Source organism: Nansenia antarctica (genome assembly GCF_963989245.1).
Source record: "Nansenia antarctica genome assembly, chromosome: 3".
NCBI classification, from domain to species: Eukaryota; Metazoa; Chordata; class Actinopteri; order Argentiniformes; family Microstomatidae; genus Nansenia; species Nansenia antarctica.
The window spans coordinates 81,508,954-81,523,565 of NC_137688.1; the positions used below are offsets into that span (position 1 = coordinate 81,508,954).

Sequence of the window (14,612 nt, forward strand, 5' to 3'; positions counted from 1 at the left end):
TACCCATGTTAACACCTGACCTACCATACCCATGTTAACACCTGACCTACCATACCCATGTTAACACCTGACCTACCCAGGGGCGGAGCTAGGTCATTTTCAGGGGGGTGGCACAGGGGTGACAACAGTTAATTTAACTAAAAGTGACCCCAAAAAAGTTTCGGAGTCAAAAATGAAGGCCGCCACCAACGTCTCACTTCAACATTTAGACTACTAAGTGGAAATAGTTACTTTTCTTAAATTGTACAGTTACAGTGTATTTATGTCTTCATCATATTTTTGTTGGCTACATTAACTTTGCACTGTCGACATAAAAATTCTGCAATGTTTCCTTGTTTATGATATTCTCATCAACATCTGTGCAATTAGTAAGCTCACCAACAGTAGCCCAAGACATATTAAGTGGGTGCAATGTGTTGTGTAAGAAAAACACTATTTACAGCACTGTCAATTTTCAAATACTGCAATATTTATTACTATTAGAGCCTTAAAGGAGACAAGTTTGTGGTCAGAGATGGGGAGGTCGGCAGCAGAGCAATTTTGAGGAGTGACACCTGAACAGCAGTCCAAAGTATGACCTGTACAGTGGGTGGGGAAGTCAATATATTGAGTGAGACCAAAACTGTCCAGGCATGAGATGAAGTCCTTAGTAGAAGCAAGATTCTTATTGTCCAAATGAATATTAATGTCACCAAGCAAAATTATAATGGATGAGAGTGAGCAGATGAGAGTGAGAAGAGTGGTGAATTCATCAATGAAATCCTTGTTTGGCTTCGGTGGGCGGTAAATGTTGACTAAAACAGTGGGAGGAGGTCCAATGAATTGCAGGGCCACAGCCTGGAATGACTGACACAGGCAAAGAAACATGAGAGAGCTTCCACGTCTCGCGGTGTAGGATTGCGAGACCTCCTCCTCTTCCGGAGAGACGGGGTTTGCTGGTGTAAACAAACCCAGGAGGTGTACATTCATTCAACTGAGAAAATTGTCAGGAGTTTGCCATGTCTCACTGAGACAGAGACAGTCGAGTTTGCGGTCGAGGAGGAGGTCTTGCAGTAGTTGTCCCTTGCCAGTAATTACTTGTATTGTAATCCAGTTGTATGATAATAGTATATATGGAGTCGTTCAGTTCCTTCATTTTTTTTCTTCTTGTTTGCTAATAAAAAAAGATTGGAGAATGATACCATGGCTACAACATTGGTGTTTGCATGTGTGAATTTTCAACCCAACAATAAAGTTATTACTTGAAAAAAAAAAAAAAAAAAAAAACGCAAACACTACTGTCATCAAGTTGTTAGATGGTTAAGTTTATTTTCAAAAGCTAACAATTTTTTATCGTATCCATTTACTCAACTACTCAACAGATAAAGAAGGAAATGGAGACTACACTTTTCTGTGTATTCTGCCACTTTCTCTGTGACATGTTTGGCCTGCTAGCCAGCCTCAGCCTCACACTGCAGAGGAACAGTTTAATCCTCCCCACAGCCACTTCAGAAATAAGAAAAACGTTAACCAAGCTTCAGGCACTCAAGACACAGCCAAAGGAAGGTGGCTTGTTTGAGAGAGTCCTGGACACATTCGCACAGCAGCAGGGAAATGAAATGAGATTCCAGGTTAGTTTAGGATAAGTCAGTGTTTGTGATGTCAGGGTTTAACATGGATCATCTTGAGGATTATGCAGGGTTGAGAGAGTTTGAGGAGGAAATACTGCTGTGGTCACAACCATGATTGTGTAATACTGCTATGGTCACAACCAAGATTTTTTGCTATGCTGGACTCTTTCAAAGTCTTCAACCCTGATGCCTGGCCAAAAGACCAAGCCAGCCTACTCCTCCTCCACCGGACACCAAAGATGGCCGCGGGCCTCCTCCTCCGCGGAGCAGGAGGACCCCGCGCCTCCCTGCCACGCCGTGATGTCCCCCGCCTCCACGTCCTCGTCCTGCCCCCCCACCCCTCCCTCGCTGCACAACGCCGGGTCCAACGAGCCGGGATACGTCAACTACACACGGCTGCAGTACCGCCTCCAACAGCCGGGGGCGCAAGAGCAGGACGCCAGTGGGTATGAGGATGACACGGTCCAGCTGCCCTTCACAGTGACGGACCTGAAGGGACACAACCTGCAGCTAGTGACAGGACCGCACAGCGGACAGAGTGTGTGTGTGGAGCAGCTCACGCTGGACTTTGAGTATCTGATCAACGAGGTGATCCGCAGCGACGCCTTCTGGCAGCAGTAGTTCTGCTCCTTCAGCGACTACGACGTCGTCATCCTGGAGGTGTGTCCAGAGACCAACACAGTGGTGATCAACATCGGCCTGCTGCTGCTGGCCTTCTCCAACGCAGAGGAGGAGCACTGCAGGCCCAACACCTACCACTCCAGCCTGCAGGTGAGCTGGGACCTCAACACCGGAATGTGTCGCACTGTGGGCGTCGGTGACCTCACAGAGGTCAAGGGTCAGACCAGTGGGAGTGTGTGGAGTTCCTTCAGGAAGTCGTGACTCGTGTGTGAACACGGTGATGAAGTGCCTAGTTCCTGAGAGCAGCTCCCGCTACATCAACCGCATGACCAACGAGGCCCTGCACAAAGGGACCCTGCGGTTACGTGTGTTCGAGAGAAGAAGAAAAAAAAAAAAAGAGAGAGAAAAAGAAATGTTTTTGAAAGATCTTTATGTTGTTCACTGTTCACTGTTTAGCTCCCTGTTAGTTCAGTAAAAGAAAAGGGATGTTACAATAGGATTGTATTAAAACATAAGGTTTGTTTCCGCACGGACGAAGTTGAGTGTGACACAGCCATGTGGAGAGCTGGATGTAGAAGGTCAACACGGAGTTATAATAAAAGTGTAAGCAACTTGAGAGAATGCTTTAATCGTCAATTCTGTTAGTCAGAGTACAGTATAGGACTAGGCAGAATTTAACAGGTTATAGGTTAAAAACGCAAACACTGCAAGGAAATGTTTAAACTTGCCTAACTCAGACAACACTGATTCAACAAACTTGAAGTTTGTTTCTTTGTGACTGCTGACCTAATTACTTGTATTGTAATCCAGTTGTATGATAATAGTATACATTGTAGTATACTTCGATCTGTACAGAAACTGGAGTCGTTCAGTTCCTTTTTCTTCTTGTTTGCTAATAAAAAAAGATTGGAGAATGATACCATGGCTACAACATTGGTGTTTGCATGTGTGAATTTTCAACCCAACAATAAAGTTATTACTTGAAAAAAAAAAAAAAAAAAAAAACGCAAACACTACTGTCATCAAGTTGTTAGATGGTTAAGTTTATTTTCAAAAGCTAACAATTTTTTATCGTATCCATTTACTCAACTACTCAACGGATAAAGAAGGAAATGGAGACTACACTTTTCTGTGTATTCTGCCACTTTCTCTGTGACATGTTTGGCCTGCTAGCCAGCCTCAGCCTCACACTGCAGAGGAACAGTTTAATCCTCCCCACAGCCACTTCAGAAATAAGAAAAACGTTAACCAAGCTTCAGGCACTCAAGACACAGCCAAAGGAAGGTGGCTTGTTTGAGAGAGTCCTGGCCACATTCGCACAGCAGCAGGGAAATGAAATGAGATTCCAGGTTAGTTTAGGATAAGTCAGTGTTTGTGATGTCAGGGTTTAACATGGATCATCTTGAGGATTATGCAGGGTTGAGAGAGTTTGAGGAGGAAATACTGCTATGGTCACAACCATGATTGTGTAATACTGCTATGGTCACAACCAAGATTTTGTGCTATGCTGGACTCTTTCAAAGTCTTCAACCCTGATGCCTGGCCAAAAGACCAAGCCAGCCTACTCCTCCTCCACCGGACACCAAAGATGGCCGCGGGCCCCCCCCCTCCTCCTCCGCGGAGCAGGAGGACCCCGCGCCTCCCTGCCACGCCGTGATGTCCCCCGCCTCCACGTCCTCGTCCTACCCCGCCACCCCTCCCTCGCTGCACAACGCCGGGTCCAACGAGCCGGGATACGTCAACTACACACGGCTGCAGTACCGCCTCCAACAGCCGGGGGCGCAAGAGCAGGACGCCAGTGGGTATGAGGATGACACGGTCCAGCTGCCCTTCACAGTGACGGACCTGAAGGGACACAACCTGCAGCTAGTGACAGGACCGCACAGCGGACAGAGTGTGTGTGTGGAGCAGCTCACGCTGGACTTTGAGTATCTGATCAACGAGGTGATCCGCAGCGACGCCTTCTGGCAGCAGTAGTTCTGCTCCTTCAGCGACTACGACGTTGTCATCCTGGAGGTGTGTCCAGAGACCAACACAGTGGTGATCAACATCGGCCTGCTGCTGTTGGCCTTCTCCAACGCAGAGGAGGAGCACTGCAGGCCCAACACCTACCACTCCAGCCTGCAGGTGAGCTGGGACCTCAACACCGGAATGTGTCGCACTGTGGGCGTCGGTGACCTCACAGAGGTCAAGGGTCAGACCAGTGGGAGTGTGTGGAGTTCCTTCAGGAAGTCGTGTGTGAACACGGTGATGAAGTGCCTCGTTCCTGAGAGCAGCTCCTGCTACATCAACCGCATGACCAACGAGGCCCTGCACAAAGGGACCCTGCGGTTACGTGTGTTCGAGAGAAGAAGAAAAAAAAAAAAGAGAGAAAAAGAAATGTTTTTGAAAGATCTTTATGTTGTTCACTGTTCACTGTTTAGCTCCCTGTTAGTTCAGTAAAAGAAAAGGGATGTTACAATAGGATCTTTTAGTTCAGTAAAAGAAAAGGGATGTTACAGTAGGATTGTATTAAAACATAAGGTTTGTTTCCGCACGGACGAAGTTGAGTGTGACACAGCCATGTGGAGAGCTGGATGTAGAAGGTCAACACGGAGTTATAATAAAAGTGTAAGCAACTTGAGAGAATGCTTTAATCGTCAATTCTGTTAGTCAGAGTACAGTATAGGACTAGGCAGAATTTAACAGGTTATAGGTTAAAAACGCAAACACTGCAAGGAAATGTTTAAACTTGCCTAACTCAGACAACACTGATTCAACAAACTTGAAGTTTGTTTCTTTGTGACTGCTGACCTAATTACTTGTATTGTAATCCAGTTGTATGATAATAGTATACATTGTAGTATACTTCGATCTGTACAGAAACTGGAGTCGTTCAGTTCCTTTTTCTTCTTGTTTGCTAATAAAAAAAGATTGGAGAATGATACCATGGCTACAACATTGGTGTTTGCATGTGTGAATTTTCAACCCAACAATAAAGTTATTACTTGAAAAAAAAAAAAAAAAAAAAAAAAACGCAAACACTACTGTCATCAAGTTGTTAGATGGTTAAGTTTATTTTCAAAAGCTAACAATTTTTTATCGTATCCATTTACTCAACTACTCAACGGATAAAGAAGGAAATGGAGACTACACTTTTCTGTGTATTCTGCCACTTTCTCTGTGACATGTTTGGCCTGCTAGCCAGCCTCAGCCTCACACTGCAGAGGAACAGTTTAATCCTCCCCACAGCCACTTCAGAAATAAGAAAAACGTTAACCAAGCTTCAGGCACTCAAGACACAGCCAAAGGAAGGTGGCTTGTTTGAGAGAGTCCTGGCCACATTCGCACAGCAGCAGGGAAATGAAATGAGATTCCAGGTTAGTTTAGGATAAGTCAGTGTTTGTGATGTCAGGGTTTAACATGGATCATCTTGAGGATTATGCAGGGTTGAGAGAGTTTGAGGAGGAAATACTGCTATGGTCACAACCATGATTGTGTAATACTGCTATGGTCACAACCAAGATTTTGTGCTATGCTGGACTCTTTCAAAGTCTTCAACCCTGATGCCTGGCCAAAAGACCAAGCCAGCCTACTCCTCCTCCACCGGACACCAAAGATGGCCGCGGGCCCCCCCCCTCCTCCTCCGCGGAGCAGGAGGACCCCGCGCCTCCCTGCCACGCCGTGATGTCCCCCGCCTCCACGTCCTCGTCCTGCCCCCCCACCCCTCCCTCGCTGCACAACGCCGGGTCCAACGAGCCGGGATACGTCAACTACACACGGCTGCAGTACCGCCTCCAACAGCCGGGGGCGCAAGAGCAGGACGCCAGTGGGTATGAGGATGACACGGTCCAGCTGCCCTTCACAGTGACGGACCTGAAGGGACACAACCTGCAGCTAGTGACAGGACCGCACAGCGGACAGAGTGTGTGTGTGGAGCAGCTCACGCTGGACTTTGAGTATCTGATCAACGAGGTGATCCGCAGCGACGCCTTCTGGCAGCAGTAGTTCTGCTCCTTCAGCGACTACGACGTTGTCATCCTGGAGGTGTGTCCAGAGACCAACACAGTGGTGATCAACATCGGCCTGCTGCTGTTGGCCTTCTCCAACGCAGAGGAGGAGCACTGCAGGCCCAACACCTACCACTCCAGCCTGCAGGTGAGCTGGGACCTCAACACCGGAATGTGTCGCACTGTGGGCGTCGGTGACCTCACAGAGGTCAAGGGTCAGACCAGTGGGAGAGTGTGGAGTTCCTTCAGGAAGTCGTGTGTGAACACGGTGATGAAGTGCCTCGTTCCTGAGAGCAGCTCCTGCTACATCAACCGCATGACCAACGAGGCCCTGCACAAAGGGACCCTGCGGTTACGTGTGTTCGAGAGAAGAAGAAAAAAAAAAAAGAGAGAAAAAGAAATGGTTTTGAAAGATCTTTATGTTGTTCACTGTTCACTGTTTAGCTCCCTGTTAGTTCAGTAAAAGAAAAGGGATGTTACAATAGGATCTTTTAGTTCAGTAAAAGAAAAGGGATGTTACAGTAGGATTGTATTAAAACATAAGGTTTGTTTCTGCACGGACGAAGTTGAGTGTGACACAGCCATGTGGAGAGCTGGATGTAGAAGGTCAACACGGAGTTATAATAAAAGTGTAAGCAACTTGAGAGAATGCTTTAATCGTCAATTCTGTTAGTCAGAGTACAGTATAGGACTAGGCAGAATATAACAGGTTATAGGTTAAAAACGCAAACACTGCAAGGAAATGTTTAAACTTGCCTAACTCAGACAACACTGATTCAACAAACTTGAAGTTTGTTTCTTGGTGACTGCTGACCTAATTACTTGTATTGTAATCCAGTTGTATGATAATAGTATACATTGTAGTATACTTCGATCTGTACAGAAACTGGAGTCGTTCAGTTCCTTTTTCTTCTTGTTTGCTAATAAAAAAAGATTGGAGAATGATACCATGGCTACAACATTGGTGTTTGCATGTGTGAATTTTCAACCCAACAATAAAGTTATTACCGGTACTTGAAAAAAAAAAAAAAAAAAAAAACGCAAACACTACTGTCATCAAGTTGTTAGATGGTTAAGTTTATTTTCAAAAGCTAACAATTTTTTATCGTATCCATTTACTCAACTACTCAACGGATAAAGAAGGAAATGGAGACTACACTTTTCTGTGTATTCTGCCACTTTCTCTGTGACATGTTTGGCCTGCTAGCCAGCCTCAGCCTCACACTGCAGAGGAACAGTTTAATCCTCCCCACAGCCACTTCAGAAATAAGAAAAACGTTAACCAAGCTTCAGGCACTCAAGACACAGCCAAAGGAAGGTGGCTTGTTTGAGAGAGTCCTGGACACATTCGCACAGCAGCAGGGAAATGAAATGAGATTCCAGGTTAGTTTAGGATAAGTCAGTGTTTGTGATGTCAGGGTTTAACATGGATCATCTTGAGGATTATGCAGGGTTGAGAGAGTTTGAGGAGGAAATACTGCTATGGTCACAACCATGATTGTGTAATACTGCTATGGTCACAACCAAGATTTTGTGCTATGCTGGACTCTTTCAAAGTCTTCAACCCTGATGCCTGGCCAAAAGACCAAGCCAGCCTACTCCTCCTCCACCGGACACCAAAGATGGCCGCGGGCCCCCCCCCTCCTCCTCCGCGGAGCAGGAGGACCCCGCGCCTCCCTGCCACGCCGTGATGTCCCCCGCCTCCACGTCATCGTCCTGCCCCCCCACCCCTCCCTCGCTGCACAACGCCGGGTCCAACGAGCCGGGATACGTCAACTACTCACGGCTGCAGTACCGCCTCCAACAGCCGGGGGCACAAGAGCAGGACGCCAGTGGGTATGAGGATGACACGGTCCAGCTGCCCTTCACAGTGACGGACCTGAAGGGACACAACCTGCAGCTAGTGACAGGACCGCACAGCGGACAGAGTGTGTGTGTGGAGCAGCTCACGCTGGACTTTGAGTATCTGATCAACGAGGTGATCCGCAGCGACGCCTCCTGGCAGCAGTAGTTCTGCTCCTTCAGCGACTACGACGTCGTCATCCTGGAGGTGTGTCCAGAGACCAACACAGTGGTGATCAACATCGGCCTGCTGCTGCTGGCCTTCTCCAACGCAGAGGAGGAGCACTGCAGGCCCAACACCTACCACTCCAGCCTGCAGGTGAGCTGGGACCTCAACACCGGAATGTGTCGCACTGTGGGCGTCGGTGACCTCACAGAGGTCAAGGGTCAGACCAGTGGGAGTGTGTGGAGTTCCTTCAGGAAGTCGTGTGTGAACACGGTGATGAAGTGCCTCGTTCCTGAGAGCAGCTCCCGCTACATCAACCGCATGACCAACGAGGCCCTGCACAAAGGGACCCTGCGGTTACGTGGCCTGCGACCAATGTTGCGGCTCCGTCATTGAATCTCCCCTCCCTCTCTCCCTCCCTCCACCTCCCTCTCCCCCCCTCCCTCCCCCCTATCCCTCCCTCTCTCCCCCCCCTCTCTCCCTCCCTAGGCTCCTCCCTCCAGGTGCTGGCAGACAGCGACCGGAGCACCTGGATCGGGGGGGTGGGGGGGGGGGGGGGGGGGGTGGAGCCTAGTAGTCTGGGAGGGGGGGTGGCCTGATGTGAGTTGTTGGACTGGTGATCAGAAGGTCATGAGTTCAAATCCCACCAAGACCTGGGAGGAATACTCCCAAGAAGATGGGTGAGGAGCTGGAGTCTGCTTCCATGTTGGGGGGGGGGGGAGCCTTGTTGTCTGGGGGGTAGTGGTGGCCTAGTGTTAGAGTTATGTGATCCCTGCTGCACCCTCAGTCAGAGGACTGGACTTTTTAAATGTTTTTTTGTTTTCGGTCTTTCAACAAAAAGAAAAAAAAAAGATTATCTTTTTTTGTTGTTTTGATTGAAGCGAAACCCTCCTGCCCATCGGGGCTGTATCCTGTCCCCCCCCTCCTACCCGTCTTAACACCCTCCCTCCTCCCTTTTTTTTTAATGAAAAATGGAAAATGAACAAACATTTTCCTGACGAAATGAGATCCAGCAACCAGGCTAATTTTCTGCCCCCCTCTTCTGTTCCCTAGGGATGAGCCTGGGTTTGTGTGTGTGTGAGGGTGAAGCTTGTCTGTGTACTGTATGAATGTGTGTGTGTATGCGCGTGTCTGTGTGTTACACTATCTATGATGGTACTGTGTCTTATGTTTTGGGTGTTCAGTCCTGTGCCTTGTGTTGCACAGAGCCCCCCCCCCCACCCGTTCTGACTTCAAAAGCGGACTGGATCGTCAGGAGGGAAGCCTTTTATGTTATTTGTTTTCTCCATGTTCCAATAAGTCATGTTGTATATTGTATGCTGTTTTTCTTTCTTTTTTTTTACTTTTTACTGCTTGTTTTTAAAAACTTCCCAATAAAAAAAAGTATCCAGGAAATGAGAGCGTTGCAGATCTGGCAAGGCATTTCCATGAGCCTCTGACAGGGTAAGAATGCATTTTAAGACATTGCATTGACAGACGTGAGACACTAGTTGCATATGTGCTAACCCAATTGCTCTCTTCTATCCTTCAGAGCGGGGTGTGATATTCCTGCCCTGCAACAGGAATGGGAAGGGCTGAAAGTACTCGTAAGCGAGAACTTCATCGACAAAAGCTATGCTGAGCTGTGGGAGGTTCTCCTCACAAAGGACCCCTATAAGAAAGACTTTGGGTTACAAAGGCAGAGGACAATTTCCACCTGGCGACCTGCCGAAGATAGTGCATGTGCTTGTGTTTGTGTGTGTGTTCACCTAAAAACTTGCATGTGTGTGATCAGAGTGTAAAACTGCCGTGTGTGGCCATCAAGACCATCAAGGTCTGATTTCTCTCTTTCTCTCTTCTCTCTACATAGTAAGGCAAAGTAGATCCAGATAGCCCTACACTTAAACACATTCATGTTTATTGTATGTATGTTGTTTTTGAATAGTGAGAGGTGAGGGTTAAACATTTATAAAAAATGAAAATTGTTCTTAGCAAACAACATGTCTGTAACAGGATACTATGAATTATAATGTTCGGCTTGTTCCAAGAAGCCTTGTTCAAAGGCTGTTTTCAAGTTATTTTGTTTACACCATGTTCAGTGGCTATCGTAACATTCAACTTTCTTAAAGCATGCAATAGTATGTTGAATGTAAGGAAACCCAGTAATATGAATTCTCTTGTCATTCTTTCACTAAGTCATATTGCAAGAGTAATTGCTGATATATACCATGTTCTGGTGCTATATTTGGGGGAAAAGAGACATTTATTATGTGTCATAGGTGACATTGTTAGGTGTTCTTGTATTGTAGCATTTTTCATATAGTTAAGAGTCAATTTGTCTGACACAAATACTCTTATGCTGGATTTTGACAGTGATCTAGCTCATCGCATCGCCCCAGGCCAGTGGGCAACCATGTACGGCAGAGACATCAAGGTACTTTTGTCCTGCATCTCATGCACTTGCACATGTCTTTATTATCCTTTTGACCACATAACTGTTATATTGCTATTAACACCTTGTCCAATTCTTTCAGGGTTTCCCTCGCCAAAACGCAGGGATTGATTGTGGCGTCTTCATATTGATGGTAAATTCCTTTCTATTCTATTGAAAATGTTGTTCATTTGAAATGGTCATAACCTAATAAGCAGATCTTTGCCTTTCACAGTATGCACTCTGTCTCACCACTGACGCTCCACTTCAGTTCACAGAGGTCAGTGTTTCTCTTCTCCGACGGTGAGGAGAGTCAAGGAGGAAACTAAATCTGTTACCATTAACATTCTAAACCATAACGGTTTGGCTGTTGTAGCATATACTGTCTATATCTCTGGAAACACCCATTGCCCAAGCGCACAGAACCATTTTGACTTCACATTTCTTCTCTATTTTTTTTTTAGAGGGATATGGGACACCTGAGGAGATGGTGGTGCATCGCTCTAATGGAACGGTTTCAGATTGAGGGGTAAGACTTCACTTTAAATGTAACTTCCGAAACCGCATTTGTTATACATTGGCTTACTTTTTTATTCTGTCACTATCTCACTCAAAGCCACGGGCAGAGGTTTGCCCACTGGATCGATGAGGCCAGAGCGTTGCTCCACGGGTCACTGCAGCCGGTTTTCAGGGGCCCCAAGAAGCGGAAGAGGGAACAGGAGGTGAGCATGATGCTGAATGGTAAATAATAGTGTTTTTTGTTAGTTCAATAGTTGTGATTGCACCATGCATTTTGTTCCTTCAGTGTGAGCGGTCTGACAGTGTGGTGGGCAGCAATGACCACAGCTATGCCGCAACAATGCGAGAGGAAGACGCCAAGAGAAAGAGGACAGAAGACGACAACTTGGGTATGTTTCTCTTCACCAGTACTGTATATTACTATAACCTTATATGAAAACGGTGCCACTACACCACTGGCTGTAGAACTGTTTCTATGGACCACTGTAAGAGGACTAAACTGTTTTTGTCTTGTAGACCGTGGCAAGTCCACCCTCCTGGGAGCGGAGTGGATGAACAAGAACGCCCACCGGCTGGAAGGGAAGGTCCAGGAGCCTGCTTTTCTGCAATTGGACAAAATACAGAGAGAGGAAATAGAGGCTAAATTGACACTGATTGAAGACGAAGAAGAACGTCAAGAATTGCTGGAAATATTTTTTTTAAAATTTGAACTTAAAATTGATTATGATTTATTTCTGTTAGAGGTCAAGGACAATCTTGGCATCCCTGTGTGCGCAAGTTTCAAGGCTCCCAGTTCGGAAGAGTGATTGATTAATAAGTGTGCTTGCAGTCGCAAATATAAAACTGAATCTGAACAGTAGTGTGAACTACATGTTGGTCACATTACCCCAAATGATAACGGTGGATGACCGATGGCCTTATTCACTTATTCCTTCCAGCTAGAGTCTGGATCTAGCTAGAGTTAGAGACATGTCAGAGGGAGGGGCTTTTGACACGTGCATGCTGTCTGAGTCAGTCCATCCTCTCCATGGGCGTGGGTTAGATGTGGCTACAGGCCCCACACTTTCAACTGCCAGGCTCTCCCTCCGTCTCTCTGGGGCCTACGTCCAGGATCGGCCTGGTGACAGACTAGACAGCATTATTAACATTGGCCATGGAATTGTCCTGCCGGAGACCGGCTGTTACCCATTGACGCATCCTGTCTGTCCATAACTCCCGCTCTGTAGCATCTCCACTCCTCCTTATGGTGGTGACAATACCCGGTCCCTTGTGGGGGTCACTACACATTGGTGTGGTTATTATCATGGTTCTGCTTGTAGAAATGCCACTATGGTGGTGACAATACCCGGTCCCTTGTGGGGGTCACTACACTCCTCATTGGTGTGGTTAATCTCATGGTTCTGCTTGTTTGAGGTTTTCCCAAATAAGATATATATGTATATGTACACATGCTATATTTCGGTTAACCTACACAATGTTTTTACTTGATTCCAGCTAATTTGTGAATGAATACGTTTTTGTTTGTGTATGGTCAATCCATTTTTATGTAAATATGGTTTCATGCGGTATTGATTTACAATAAATTCATTGCATTTCATTAAATCGTGTTGCTTTACTACAAAAAACACATCTGATTGAGGAAGACTACAAAACATTGAGAAAGGATTTGGTAAACCAAGTATTTCATGCGTCATATGGTAAGAAGAGGTGTGTGGCCATAGTAATTAATACATCTCTACCATTCTCTGAAGAGAAAGTGATAAAAGATAATAGGAGAAGATATGTAATGGTTGACCCTATTACATTAACCATAGCTAAAGGTAATGAATCTTTTTTTCATTTCATACCTATTAGTTTACTCTAACGAATTAAAATGATTAACAAGCATAATGGCACAGAGAATGCAGAGATGTGTACTGTATATATACAAAGGGTTGAAATATATGTTATTATTATTATTATTATTACTTTATTATCACATAACAGCTATTTGAAGCAAACTATGGAAAATGTATAACTGAGTAGTGAAATACTCAGCAATAGTGAAATACATTCTTAGAAATGTCTACCGTGTCATGATTACAAAGTTACCACTTGAACACTTGACACATTGGTCACACGCGCGGGCACACACGCTATTACTAAGGTATTATTGAGGACTGAACTTTTTACTTAGTCTTGACCACCTGGGGGAATGGGGCGGAAGGCAAGGAGAAAAGAGAAGAGGAAGAGGCACGGACAGAACCCTATAATTGACCCCCTTGATTCTCTCCTCCAGGACTGGACCGGGCGGACCCCGGGAGGGCCCCCCCGGCAGGAACACAGCGCATTACTGGCTACTATGACCCCAGGCGACCCAGAGACCACGCCACAGAGGTGGTGTGCTACACAGGACCCAGAGTCACACCTACAGCAGCCTGAGGATCCACAGGTCCTGCCACCGGTTTCTACGCGACATTATGTTAGATACTTTACTTTAATTCCCCAAATGACCAGAAAAAGTAGCTAGATTTGTCGCTGGTCGCTTTTGACTAGTTAAGTCGCCATGGGGGTTTGGAAAGTCACCAGCAGGGTTGCCAACTCCAATGTAATGGAAGTACTCCATGGAAGTGGCTCTCCCAAAAGTAGCTAGAAGTAGCTAGATGACATAATCAACTAATTTGCATAATAATGCAATTCTGAAAGGCTAAATGAATTTAAAAAGGCTGAGCAGGCTCAGAGCGTCACATTGGGGTCTGTCTGCTGCGTTTGTTGAGGGAGAGAGGAGGAGACAGCAAACCTCGCTGTAGGCTAACCTTGCTGTAGGCTAACCTCTCTGTAGGGTAACCTCTCTGTAGGCTAACCTCTCTGTAGGCTAACCCTGCTGTAGGCTAACCTCTCTGTAGGCTAACCTCTCTGTAGGCTAACCTCTCTGTAGGCTAACCTCTCTGTAGACTAACCTCTCTGTAGGCTAACCTCTCTGTAGACTAACCTCTCTGTAGGCTAACCTCTCTGTAGGGTAACCTCTCTGTAGGCTAACCTCTCTGTAGACTAACCTCTCTGTAGGCTAACCTCTCTGTAGGCTAACCTCTCTGTAGGGTAACCTCTCTGTAGGGTAACCTCTCTGTAGGCTAACCTCTCTGTAGGCTAACCTCTCTGTAGGCTAACCTCTCTGTAGGCTAACCTCTCTGTAGGCTAACCTCTCTGTAGGCTAACCTCTCTGTAGGCTAACCCTGCTGTAGGCTAACCTCTCTGTAGGCTAACCTCTCTGTAGGCTAACCTCTCTGTAGGCTAACCTCTCTGTAGACTAACCTCTCTGTAGGCTAACCTCTCTGTAGACTAACCTCTCTGTAGACTAACCTCTCTGTAGGCTAACCTCTCTGTAGGCTAACCTCTCTGTAGGGTAACCTCTCTGTAGGGTAACCTCTCTGTAGGCTAACCTCTCTGTAGGCTAACCTCTCTGTAGGCTAACCTCT

The 14,612-nt window shown here is 46.3% G+C and overlaps 1 pseudogene across 1 annotated transcript; it reads left to right on the top strand.

Annotated features, from left to right (window-relative positions):
• Positions 1-6,392: 6,392 nt before the first annotated feature.
• LOC308154480 (DDB1- and CUL4-associated factor 15-like) lies at positions 6,393-8,624 on the top strand (annotated as a pseudogene). The gene is made up of 2 exons: positions 6,393-6,571; positions 7,805-8,624. The product of its transcript is annotated as a DDB1- and CUL4-associated factor 15-like (transcript).
• The last annotated feature ends 5,988 nt before the right edge of the window (positions 8,625-14,612 follow it).